General features: G+C 50.2%; 1 protein-coding gene across 1 annotated transcript in view; it reads right to left on the minus strand.

Annotated features, from left to right (window-relative positions):
- The window catches only part of LOC310647593 (uncharacterized protein), a 117,272-nt gene that overhangs the window by 380 nt on the left and 102,978 nt on the right, over positions 1-13,914 (minus strand). The gene's annotated exons all lie outside the window — the stretch shown is intronic.

Consider the following 13,914-nt stretch of genomic DNA (forward strand, 5'->3'; position numbering starts at 1 on the left):
CCCTGAAGTTTCTCTGTGGTTTGGCACCCGCTATGTGGGGGGAAAAAATCTCCATGTGGTCTCCTTTCCCTTTTCCCTCCTGGACAGCAGCACTGTGTCTTCATATATACCTCTCTGGCGCCCACAAGCGCCCTGGCTCCCTCTTGTTCCCTGTTCAACCCAATCTCCGTGTTTTATAGCCTCTTCTAAAAGAAACCAAGCAAAAAATGACAATAATAATAAAATAATTTTTGTAAGTATGTTTAATAAATTAATAATGAACAACAATAATAATAATAATATGAAGCCGAGCGGCAGGACTTGCTGAGTTGTTTCCTTCAGTTTTGCTGTCGAACAATGTACAGAGAACGTAGTTCGTGTCCAGAGCAAAGAACCATGATGTGTGTGTGCCATTTATGTACATTTGCAATTAGAAAAATATTAAAGATTTATTTAGCTATTTTATTCAAGCTTTTTTCCCGTGTAGGATACCTGCTTGCCTGAGAAGTTCATTGTCTTTGTGGGGTGTAGGTGGGTTGGGCCAGTGCTGAAGCTTGCCTTGGGTCAACTGCACCCCCAAATTCTGCAGGAGGAGGACTCCGTCACCCATCCACCTATTATGCCAAGGCATTGAGGGAGAGGAGGTGTGAGGTAAGAACACTGTGCTTTTTTGGTCACGCTCTTCATGCTGTCTGCTTCTTGCAACCCCCCTTTATTTTCTCTCTTTCACGCAAGACCATTGCCTCACCTGGGAGCGACCTGGGAGTCTCCATTCAGCCAGGACTTTACTAATAGTTGGAAGGGACCTTGGAGGTCATCTAGTCCAACCCCCTGCTCAGGCAGGAAACCTTTCTTATCTTCCTCTTAGTCCTCAGGTTACACCCGTTTGTTTAGCAAACCAAGTCAACGGGCAAGCCAGATTCACTTCACAACCGTGTTACTAACTTAACAGCTGCAGCGATTCGCTTCACAAGAAAGGTCATAAAACGGGGCAAACCTCAGTCTACAACTGACTTGCTTAGCCACGGAAATTTGGGCTCGATTGTGGTCGTAAATTGAGGACTGCCTGCATCCATTCTTGACCCAATCTCTTCCATATCGCCTCTTTCGGTTTTTCCAAGAAGTGTTCCTGGCAGACCAGCCACCCTCCGCTTCTCCTTTCCCCGTCTTTAGTAAACATTTTACGAAGGCGCCAACGTTCACCTGCCGTCCTGGCTTCTTGGCACTTACGTATAAACTGCAATCCTTCACTCCATTTTCCTTGTCAAAACCCAATTACCTCGGTCTCAGATACATCAATTTTCAGGCCAGACCCCTCGCTGCTTCGTACAAGCTAACATTGGCTGAAAATCACTCCGGTTTTCTCAGCCGAGCAGCGGCAACATCTGCATATAAATGCACACCGGGCGCTGCCAGCCACCACGAGCGTTCCTTAGGTATTTATTTCTAAATTTAGCAGCCAACAGAATATCACACACGTCGTCCTCTCTGCGCCACGCTCAAACAGGCTCTAAGCTTTCCTCTTTTTGCACGCCAACTCTCTGCATCCAGCAACTGACCTTCAACTCCTTGTGCAAAACGTGCCGGAATTCAAGCCTATTTACTTTAACCTTCCCTTTTTTTGCTTTCTTCTTGCAACCCACAAATGTACACCGGAAGGTCACATTCCTCCCCTTCTTAATGATGGGCAGAACAGCCGACATCCACCCTGCCTGGCACAAAGCCGCTTCTCACTTCCCACAGGTCACCTCTCGCCACCTTCCCGCCCGGCAAGTTTCCAGGCACACTTAACAAATTAATCGACCTGCAGTTGTTGCCTTCATTCTTGCTAACTTCTCCTCCATACAAGGAAAGAGCAGTCTCCCAGTTGTCAGTTTTTCACAACACCTTAAATAAATTGCAGGGCCCTCTTGCAGGCACAACACCTCCAGCTTCTAACATTTCTGCAGTTGCCTGATCCACACCCAACCTTTGTGGCCATTTTTCCAGTCTTGGTGTTTTCGTCGTGTTTTTTTTTCAGAAGTCCATACAGCTTTCATTTCTGCTCCCCTCTCCAATGTCTCCCCATCCATCACAGCTTTCCTCCTTTCAGTTCAAAATGCTCAGCCGTCTTCACATACAGTTGTCCTCCCTGGATTAGAGACCCCTCATTTGCCCCTTCAGGTCTTCCAAACCTCTACCTGGGTGACAACTTACCAAGGGGAAAAAGCAAGCTAGGTAGCAGCAATTATACGAGTTGTTGGTGCATCTCTCTCACACACACACTAATGCACACCGTGAAATAGCTTGTATGCACTAATAAGCGTTTGCCGAGATAGGGGAAGAATTCTGCACCGCTTCCAAAGCCTGAGGCTTTGGGGCATCTGGACTAAACGATGCCAGACACTTGAAGCTCATGCCAGCAAGGATGGGCATCCCCGTCTTGGTGTCCCCTCCAGCCAGACAGGTGGGTCGTTGCTTCTGGGGGACCCTCTCTTTCCCAGCTAGCACAGGCAGACCCCTGCTCTACGGCCAGACCCAGATGGCCTTTGCCAGCGATGCCCAGACCTTGGGCATATGGTGCCACTGGGCTCCTGCCCTGCCTTTTGGTTTCTGGGGATCTTGGCGGCTGCTTTCTGGCATCCTTCAAGGAAGCTAATTACTGTGCCACTAATGAGGCACAGGTGCTAATTCTTCCTCCTGGTCTTTCACAAGCCTTTTCCAAGGCTGCCGACCCCCCCCCCCAGAAGAGCAAACAAATTGGGGCAGGAGCTGGGCAGATGGGAATCAGAGGGAAGAAAGAAGCGTTTGCTTTGGTGCAAAGAGAAGGTGCCACAGAAGGGGCTCCGGGGGGGGCAGGCCCTTTACTGACACAAAGCTGGCCTCCAGGGTGGGGAGCTGCTGGCAGCCCCAGGGTCACAGCGGAGCCGTGGGGACCCCTCTGCTGGTAGGTGTCTTCCTTTGCTCCCCTTGGTCAACCAGTGTTGGAAGCGTGTAGGGATGGCGCCTGGGTGTGTGTGGCTAGAGCAGAGTCAGGGTTGCTATATGCAAGCAATGGTTATATGCAAGCGATGGTAAAGTATGGTGGGACCAGGATCCATTCCCCAATTTAAAAATCAGGACTGCACCATTCTGTTCACCCACTCTGGGAGAACAAGCTGACCCTTCGCCCTAAAACTATTTCTAAATTTGTGTTCTTGGGCCATAAATGAGCTTTGCAAACTGGGGTGCTCTTGGAAGGATTTTGCCCCCTTGGGTTAAGCTCAGTTGGCCAAATCTAGCAGAAGGGGGAGTTGGGGAGTGAAAGGGGGAGTCGCCACCCGTGGGAAGGGAGCCCAGATCACCCCCAGAAGCCCTTTCCTCTGCTCCGGAGGGGCTGCCTTGCAGCTTCACTAGCTGGCAGGTTGCTGAATACAGCCCTTTGACCGCTCTCTGGGAGCCGAGGCTGAGCTGCGCTGAGAAAAACTGGAAATGGAACCACGAATGGAGGGGAGGGAGCAGGAGGCAAGGAGGCTGGTCCCAATCCTGGATTCCTCACGAGTTAATAACATTTGACTACTTCCACCAGGCTAGATTTACAGCCCTCTTCCCTTCTCTCCATGCTGCGTCCCCCTGCCCAGTGCTGGAGGGAGGGAGCTGGGCCCAGCCAGGTGGGGGGACGGGGTCGAGGGCCCGGAGGAACAGATCGCTCACCACCACCCAGCCCCAGGCCTGACCCCCCCCCCAGCTGGAGGGCACCCAGAGCGGCCCCTCTGCTCCGCCGAGACAAAACAAGGCCAGCCGAGGTAGCAATTAGCTACCTGATCTAATTGCCGTAATTGCCAGTACAGATTATCTGCATAAACGCTGGTTAATTCCTTGCCTTGCGCTTCCCCTCCTAGAGAGGGTGGGGGCCCACCTTCCCTTCCTGGGCTCCGCCTCACCTCCGCAGCAGCAGCCTGGCAAGCAGAAACCCAACCGGTAAAGCAAACCAGGAAAAGGAGAATAAGGTAGTCCTTGACTTACAACTGTTTGTTTAGTGACCAAAGTCATGACGGCCCTGAAAAAAAAGTGACCTAGGGCTGTTTTTCACACTTATGACCATTGCAGCATTCCCAGGGTCACGTGATGGCTCATATTTATGACGGCCACAGCGTCCCGGGGACATTTGATCCTTTTTTGTGACCTCCTGACAAGGAAAGTCAATGGGGAGGTTGCATTCACTTAAGAACCGTGACAAGAAAGGTCTTAAAGTGGGACAAAACTCACCTAACAACCATCTTGCTTAGCAACAGAAACGTTGGGCTGAATTGTGGTCGTAGGTCGAGGGCCAGGGAGCACTGCCAAACCAGGGCTGGACCTCTCGAGGAGGGAAGACCTCTCTCTCCTGGGATTCCCTGGTTTAAGTGGCCCCTTCTGCCGCTTCGGTTCTCGCTTCTCTCTTCCAGAACGGCCGCCGTAAAACAAAACCAGCTAAAGCGGCTCACCGTGAACGGTTTTATCCCCATTAAAAACTTCATGTCAGAAATGAGGCATGACTAACATCCTGCATTATGCATCGCCTGCCTCCGCATCTAAGGAGGCCCGTCTGCAAATGACGGACACCTTAGGCGGAGTAGCACTTATTTTTTATCTCTAAAATCCCGAAACAAACAGGTATTATCAGGTAACCTGCAGCTAATATAGAGAACCACCATTTGCAGAAAGGAGAGAAAAAATGTCCACTTTTAGAAAGGAAACAGCTAAGCTAATTAAATCTGCGTTTTAGAAACATCTTCTTGCCTTATCCCTTTCGACTGTTTCAGGCTGAAAATCAAATAAACTCACAAATTCTCTAGCAGGTCGATCAAAAATGCCTTCGTGCTCTTTTTCCCTTTAATTATTCATAAAGCCACAGAAAAACAGATTGAAACTTAATGGTTAGAAGTCCACCAGAAAGCTCCGTTTGCAGAAGAACATTATTTCTAACGCTAGTATTTTTTTTAAAACAAACAAACTAACAAACGTATCTGGCTGCACAGAATAATAAGCTTCGAGCAAAAATATTCTTCTGGCAAAGACGTCAGGAAAAACAAAGGAAAAAGCTGCAACCTGCAAGAATCAAATCAATGGTAAATATTGAGCACCTTCATCTAATCCTTGGGGAATTAAGTTGTTTAGCAACAATATCCATTTTATTTCTCTTCTTAATGAAAGTGTTTCATTATCACCTTTTGTTCTGTAACACAAAAGCGTCGCTCTGAAATCTGATCTCTTTGCCAGTCAAATCTTCCTTAGTTTCCCTAAAAATCCCCTGGATCCCTTTTGGGAGGGGGCAGCTCCTAAGACGCGTCAGAGTCCCTTCCCTGAAGTGGATTTGGGACCCTGGGTTAGTGGCCGAGATGAGACTGGCACGCGGGACGGGTCGGACTTGCCAAGGCACCCGCAGGGCACAGGACTCGAGCGGGCTTTGCGGTGGGTGAGGGAGGAGGCTCAGCTACCGAGCTGAAAGACCCCCAACTTTATTCCCACCAGAGAGATAAACCACCAATGACTAGGGATTGAATCAAGGGCTGCAGACATTCTGCAGAAGGCTTTTGAGGCCTGGGAATTGGGGGGAGGGCGGGAGAGGGACCCCAGGGTGCTTTGGCCAGCAGGAGGACCAACACCCAATCCACCCTGGCCCGTCTGCGGAGCTCCCTCCCGCTCCATCCTGGCACGCAAAGAGGGGCTTTGGGGGGCGGTGAGGCCTGATCCCCACGTGGCTCAGGGCGAGCGCTGGAGGCTGGATTCTGAGGCTGCCTGGCCAGCTCCTGGGAAGGGGAGGGGGCGGGCGGAAATAAATCAGGTCCTCCCCCCTCTCGGCTTCCCGCAGGAAAAGCTCTTCTCTGCCACTGCCTCCGGCAAGGAAACGGGGCTTTTACCGGGATCCCTGGAGCTGCCCACAGCCTCCTTCCCGTCGCCTGGCACGGAGAGCGGCTTGGTGGATATTAAAATAAATCCCATCCATTACAATTTTTAATAAAACCTGACAATTAACTCAGGGTCCCAGATGCTCAAGGAGTGCGTGTGGCTTCCTGTTGAGACGCTTCTGTGTAATCCAGATCGCATATTAAATCCTCAGAGAGGAGCCCCCCCTCCCCATGAAGGGGGGGTGGACTCCTCTTGACACAAAGGCTCTTTTCCCCCCAAAATGGATTTTATTTTGTGCATCCATCCAAATGCTACTTTTGTCACGGACTTAACCCGCTACTGTGGATTATTTCTTAGCGATGGATCTAAAGATACCCTCATCATTCTTATTATAATCATTGTGATGATTGACAGCATGCCTTCCTTTGCTTTGCTTTTGGCTTAACTTCCTCTAAGCTCTGCTTAAATTCCTCAAATTAAGAATCACTGTTCTTCTCCTGCAGTACAGAATTTTCCAAATTCTGCATTTCCCCGGACCTCTTCTTGGCAAGGCTTGGAGGCTTGCACTGCCAGGACAAGGACGCTACCTTGTGCCTACGTTGCCAGGCGCTGGTTTTTAATCTTCCTTGCCCCCAAACAGGTATTTTAAAGGTAAGTCTCCGTTTTTTCCTCTTTTAACTCCAGAGGAATCAAATAGCCGAGACAAAAGTTTTCTAGGGTGGAGAAAATCTGCCTCCCATACGTAGGTAGAGGCTGCATCCCAGCCTTGAAGTGTCCCAGCAGGTGGAAACACCTGAGCCGAGGTTTTTGAGCCCAGAAGCTCAACAGGTAGGGCCCAGTTGGTGCTTGGACCAGCGGCCTGCAAAGAATATTGAGGCGAAGAGGCTAAACTAGGTGACCCAAAAGAGGAAGAAGAATTTTCTTCATTTATTTTGGTTCGGAGGAAGGGACTCCGGTGGGTGAAGAAGCTGAATTCTGCTCCTCAGCAGCCCTTCACATCTTTTCCTTATTGTCACTTCAGTCAGCAAAACAAAAATACACACCCACACAAATCCATGCTGCCAACATCCCACAACCACAAGAGATTCTGCTCACCCACAGCAATTTAAGATGCAAGCCCAACAGAACTTGGGCAAAAAAATCGGAGCATGAATCCAGACTGAACAATGGAGCAGATGGCAGAGCTCTTTCGAAGCCATAAATGGGGAAAAGATGCTTCCTCTCCCTCTAATTGCCGGTTCATTCCAGCCTCGGCAGGACTCGCAAGATCCGAAAACCTGGCCCTGCTGCTGACTCGGTCCAGCGGCTGCCGAGCGTCGCCCCGAGGCAGTTCCTCCAGGGCTGAGTTTTGGAAGCGCCTCTGCCAAAGGCAGTGGGTGATCCCCACATCTGGCCTTCTTTGGGCTCCACCAAGCCCCCACTTCTCCCCTCCCCCCACCAGTCACATGGTCTTTGTAATCCGGGCCACATCGGGGACCCTCAGGTTGAGAAAAGCAAGCTTGGAAAGGGCTGGCGAGGTTTTGACCTCCCACCCAAGCCTCCTGGAAGTCCCCATCTTGAAGTCAGGAGAGGCTCCGGCCTCTAGCAGGCCCTGGGAAGGCTGGCTGGGGATTACGGGAGATGATTGCAAGGAGTCATAAAAGAGCCAAGGTTGCCTACCCCTGGCCTATAGGTTGTCCTGGACTTAGGACTGGTCACAGTGACCATTAAAGTTACAAATGGCCTCCCAAAAGGCGAGTGTAACTATCTTGGCTTGTGAAGTTTGCCAGTTGAGTTTCTCCATGACCGCCCGTGAATGTTAACCAACATTTCACAGCCTCTCAGCAGCCCCGATGGTGGACAATTGATGGGCAGCCACCAAAGAGCCCCCCCCAAAAAAAAATATCTGCTGTGGTGAAAGGATGAAAGGAAGGGGGCTGCTGGTAGAAGGTCCTTAGCTGTCCTCCTTCCCAAAGCCACCAGATTAGAGCCGTTCACTCTAAATGCAGCAAAGGGAAAACGCTCCTTAATGGCCAGCAATGTCCGGCCAAGGTGCAGCCGGCCACCGCAGCACCGACTGAGCCCCCCACCCCAAACAGCCCTCGGAAGGCAGCCCGGTACTCTCTGTGCTGGGTGGGGCAGCGGGAGGAGCCAAGCCAATGGAAACGCCGGCTTGGCTTGCCACACAGAGTTTTAATTTTACCCCAACGCCTGGAGGGAGGAAGGTTTTCTGTTTACCTTTCAATTTGCACCACAGACCCCAGGATGCCTGCACGATGCCCCACCCCGGGATGCCTGTTAAAAGTTCAACTTTGCTGAAGGTTGATACCAGCCAAAGGTAGGTCATCCAGCTAGAAGCTGGGGAAATACAAAATCATCCGTGCCTGCTGGGCCTTGTAGTGCAGCAGCCCGTGAGCTTAAGGACCACAGGTGATTCCACATAAATGATGGCCTTAATTTAGCTGCTTAAATTACGGCAGCAGGACCAGTTGCCTCCCGCCAGCGTTCCCGCTTCTATTATTGGTGATCGGAAAATAAATCACAGGAGATTCTCCACAGTCGGTTGTGTTGTGTTGTCTGTGTCTGTTTTTGTGTCTCCTCTCCACCACTGAGACTCTTCCTATTGGCAGCTGGTTGTAAATATTTAAGTGTGATTGTTTTTGTCTGCAAGGACGGCCACCTTGCCTCTCAGCAGTTTTCGAAGAGAGAGGAGGGGGGAAAAATGGATCGGCTTCGTTTTGCCTACTGGGAGGTGAATATCTCCTTGCTCCCCTGCTTCTCTCGAACTCGGGGATTGTCCTAAATTTGGAGAACAAAGGACATGCTGGTGCCAGGATGGCATCAGAAGATTTTGCCACAGTGTGAATGACATCATGACTCCTGCTTTGCCCCAGACTTGCACAATGCAAAACTTGAGGCAGGCAGAGAATGGGGTAGCCTAAGGCTGCATTCCGATCTCGCCCCCAGAGAGCCTCTCCCCTCCCCCCCCTCCATCGACCTTTCCCTCGGATGTGTGCTGCCCCCTGGCGGAAGCATCAGGACGGAAATGGGAAAAGTTGGACAAAATCTTAGATTTTCAGAGAAACCACCCAACCTGGTGCCCTCCAGGCACCCTGGCTGCAAATTATGGGCCCAGCCTCAGTCAGAGGCCGTGGCAGATGTGGGCACAATGGAAGATCCCCGATTCCTTGGTGGATATTTGCAGCAGAACTCAAAGAGCCCCCACCTACCTCGGTGAGAAAGATGGCAAACTCCTCCGGGAGGATCCAGGAACGGGGATAGAAATTATACTCTTCGGGGAAAAGCTCCTGCATCGTTCTCATGGCGCGACTCAGGTTCACCTTCCGTGCCATTTCAGTCATGCCTGGCGGGCAGAGGAAGGAGCTTGGCAAGGGCAGCTGCCCACTGAGATGCGCCAACCCAGAAGGCCCAGCCAAGCGCTGGAGAAGATGCTCACATCAAAGGGGCCGTTCCCAGCCCTGAGATTCAATCTCTGCCCTAGAGACGGATCCTGGCTCTTCTGCCTTTTTATTACTTTCCTTGCTGCCCAACCTAGTCATCTATTTTATATTTTATCGATTGTTTGACTGTTTAAGCAACCTTATAAACTGCCCAAAGGATCCATTAAGCTGATCAACTTAATGATGATAAATTAAACGTACTGAATGTTAAAATTTCCCTGTCACAGAGGTGAGCTGCAGCCCCTGCCATCATATATGGGTACAAGGGCTATTTTATTTCTCTGAAGCTAAACTCCCAAACCTGCTTAACAGGGAGTAAACTTTCACAGCAAAAGAAGCTCCTAAATATGCACATTTGTGCCGCCAGGGTGGAAAGGTGCACAGCCCAATTTATCATGTATTGATCGGACTGTGTGATATTAAAAGTTTCCCCTGCTTTTCAAAGTACCCAAGAATAGGACTTGGTTACTGCTGAAGATTTTCTTCAGACTGAGTGGCTCACACTTTGCAGCCAGGAGAGGAATGCCCCCCCCCAAGGTTTAATTACACTTGGAAGGAGCCGTTTTCTTTGCCAATTTGATCCCAGGGAAGGCCTTTTTATAGATCCTTGTATAGCACAATAAAGTGGAGGCAGGAACAGCGATGAGCCAGGAACGTGGTCCTTCCTTAGCAGGATTCAGGAAGAGATTAATGGGAAATCAGGGAGCTTTAAGCAGTTTAATAGCCCCAATCTCAAGGAAAGGTTATGTTCGATTCCTCACTGCTTAAAAGAAAATGGCCCATCTGAGAAATCTCTCTTGGCAGAGAAAAGAGATGGGACCGCTTTGACTGGTCCCCTGAGGGAGGCGTATGTTTTTCAGCAAAATCAAGTAACAGCAAATATTTATTTGGGCATGGCTTTCACCCAGAAACCAGCCCCATTATCATATTGTTTTCAGTTTGTCCCATTAAAATATGCATCCACCGCAAGGACCAAGCCTCAAAGGACTTTAGAGAGCGGAGAGCATTCAGTGACAGGCATTTAAAATATTGGGAGGTGCTCTTGATCCTCTCCGAGCTGGCTTGTTTTCCTGTAGGCGTTTCCTTACCCAAGTAGGTAACATCATCAGTGCTAGAAGGGAGTGGGGTTTGCTCTCTGTTCTAGCACTCGACCCCTCCCTCCTAGCCTAGTTGGGTAATGAAACGTCTGCAAGAAAACAACCAAGCTCAGAGAGCAGCGAGGAGCCCTCATTTCAGCCCTTTATCGGTTTTAAAAACATTTTAACAAATGTTTTCTCCTCTCTTGAAAAATGACAGCAGGAGGCGACCTGCAGACGTAAGACCAGGTTTAAGAGAGAAGAGGTGGCAGTTGGCTTTGGACCACTTCTGAGTAGACTAAATGTTAGACAATTTTAGAGTAGATGAAGCATCCTTGTTTTTGATCTCGGGCTAAGGAGGGCCAAGAAACATCGGAGCTGTGAGGCATCCAGGTGTTCGGCAGAGGGGGTCCCGGGTGGGCTGGGCTTTTTGGCATCCCTTTTTCCTTAGACAAGCCAGCCCCAGTTCTCACCAAAGGTCAGATACCTGGAAACTTGTTGACTTGTCCCGAATAAATGGCATTGTCGTGCCAATAGATGTCGCAGGGCAAACGGCGGCCAAACGGAAACTGGACACAGCAGAAGGGAAGAACACAAAAAGAGACCAGTTAGCCAGAGTCCAGGCAGGCATAAATGGTCAAAGATGGGCGGGGGGAAGAGGGCAGGGGGTTGCAAAGATGGCTCTGACATTGTGCCTTTCCTTCCTTCCTTTTTCTAGTGAAAGAAAAGCCTGAAAAACCTCAGCTTCATCAACAGCCAGCTCTGGAGAGAGAGAAAACAATTAATTAACGCGCTAATTGTGCACGTGCTTTCCTTCTCCCCTGCTTAATGGGGCAGGGTGGCACCCACAACTGACAACAGCAGCCACGGAGAAGGGGGGGTCTTTGACTCATTGCCTGGTGCCTTGAGACCGGGGGGGGGGTGCAGGGGGATGAGGTGGGCAGGGAAGCAAAATCTGTGGAAGATTTGTTTGCAGGAAAAGAAGCCAGCAAGAGCCCCCCTCTTCCTCTGCCCCACAGGCACCTGGGATGCAATTGGGGGTTTCCTGCCCCCCAACATGCTGCCTTCCAAGTGTCTTCAGCCTCGCCTCCCATCCTTCCCAGCCCTGCAGAGTGGGAAATAGAGACTGGACAACTGGGCTAAGAGGACGTCAGGAAGAAAGATGCCTGAACTCACTTGCTGGACAGAAGGGACAAGAGAAAAAGGTGCCAGGTTGACCACCGCCACCCCTGGCAGCAAGGGAGACTCGGAGACTGATGGTTCGAGGTGCAGAAAGGACCAATGCCATCCATATAACCGTGCAGAAAGTAACTATATATCAATGAAGTGTTGGTGAAACATGAGGACTAGATGCTTGAGCTTATAAAGAAAAATGGAAGCTTGAAAACCTCAGCCTTTCCAGGCGTGTGCAACAGCAGAGGAGTGTGTGATGCAGAAAATTGCACACCGGATGTATAAATGAATGGCCAGCCCTTTCTGAAAGTAACACACAAGTTCAAGGGATATTCCCCCCCCCCACAACGGATGCTCGGCCAGTTGCCTTCCGAAAGGCAGGAGCCCCCTCTCCTGGGCACCGAGCCAGGGATCTGGGAGTTAAAGCTAATTATGCTAATTCCTTGATAACAGCCTGCAAAGCCCAGTGGAGAGTGAAGGTGTCATTCTTGTTGCAAAAAGGATTTGTTGGGGGGACCGTTGAGAAGTGCCACCCGTTGGGATTAGCACAGAGCGCCCGGCTTCTGCTCACACCTTTGCGAGTGACTTTTTGCAAGACAATCGCTCACTCATCACGTGAGCACAAAATCCTGTTTCTGCCAGATTTATTCCTGCTTCGCTCTCCAATATTACAGAAATATTCCTTGCCAAACACGGATATTACAGCTTGATTTTCCGATTCCGCCCCAAGCCTTGATTTTTGATTTCCCACTTCCCAAAAGGCTTAGGAAAAGCTTTGGGAGCGAGCTTGTCTGCTGTGGGTCGTTTTTCTTTTTCTCCTGGTTCCATTTAGGTATTTTGAGGAAAGCTGTGCGGACGCAGGATCTCTGGAAGCCACAATTTAGGGAAAGGCAGCACTGGGCCGGCTAGGGGGGCTCAACCAGCAGCCCTAGTTTTCCAGAGGAAGATAACCCCCCCTCCAAGCACCAAGCCCACCCAAAGGAGTCCACTGACTGGGAGAGACCAGGGCCTGCTGGGATTCTGGCCATGGGCTGCTCTAGTAGCAAAATGAGGCTGCAGATGCTGCCTTGAGGGAGCAGGAGGGAGAAGCCCCCCCCCTTTGGTAAGTTCTGGGGAATCCAGGGGGATTCTGCTCTGCTGAATGGAGACCCTTTGAGAATGGTCCACCACCTTCTTCCTCCCTTTTTTTTAGAAACAGAAATGGAATATTTTATTGGCCAAGTGTGATTAGACATACAAGGAATTTGTCTCCAGTGCAGAAGCTCTCAGGGTCCATGCAAAGCAACAGACTAATAATCATCGTCATAATAATACTAATAAAAGGAGGTAGTAGAGAAGATGAGAAGGATAATAATAATAATATACTACAGCCATACTCCCTGGATTAATCTACCCTTGGGGGGCGTAGGTTGCATCTGCAGAACCTTTGGCGCTTAAATTCCCTGACTTACTGCCCGATCCTCACTTGAGAAGGCTTCCCAGATGTTAAGTCTGGAAGGAGCCAGTTCTGCAGAGCCAGGCTTAATGCAGGAATCCGGGCTTCCGCCCTCCCCCCATACCCCCACACCCCCAACTCAAATTCCCTTCTTTTCTTGCCTTCATCCACTCCTAGGTTCAGGGTGAGGGCAGGTCTCCTATCCAGTGATCCAATGTTGCTTTGGCTTTGCGCCTGTTCACATAATCACAGATGTTTTGCTAAAGTCAGAAGGAGTTCCACCCTTCTCTTCTTCCCAGAATTTGGCTCCTTCAGGAGGAAGAGAAAAGGGGGCGGACATTCAGATGAGGGTCTCTTATGAAGAAGAAATATCCTGAGGTTCTTCCTTGATCCAGTTCTGGAGAAAACCAGCCCGGGTTGTCTCCCTCTTGTTGATGGGCATCTTGAAGGCATCTGACCAATCATCCTGGAAGCTCTTGAGCCAGGCCGCTTCAGTCCTGCCCAATTGGGGCCTCTCTGCCCAGATGCTCCTTGTTTCGGACATGGAAGGCGATTGTCTTTTGTCCCAGAGAAGTTGGCCTCAAAAGACCCCTTGGACCTCCGTCCAAGTGGAAATGCCAAGAGACGGGCACCCCAGGCACTGTTGGGAGTTTCTGCTTCCAAATTCTTTCCATACAAATGTTAACATTTTTTGCGGCTGGCATATGATTTTGGAAGAATGGAACAAACTGAGGAGTACGAGGGAACTCGCTATAATTAGCACTTTCTTTATCCCCTGAATCTCACAGGGGGGGGGCTATTTTATGCTACAAAGGTTTGTTTGTTCTGCTTCTCTGCTTGTTGGGTTGCCATGGAGGGCACTGAGAGCCTTTGCCCCTTCCGGCTGCAGAAAGGCTGGTAAACTTCTTTCTTGAAAACCGGGACTTCAAGCAGTGGCTACGGTTGCAAGAGGCCTTTGGGA

Source organism: Vipera ursinii (genome assembly GCF_947247035.1).
Source record: "Vipera ursinii genome assembly, chromosome: 16".
NCBI lineage: Eukaryota > Metazoa > Chordata > Lepidosauria > Squamata > Viperidae > Vipera > Vipera ursinii.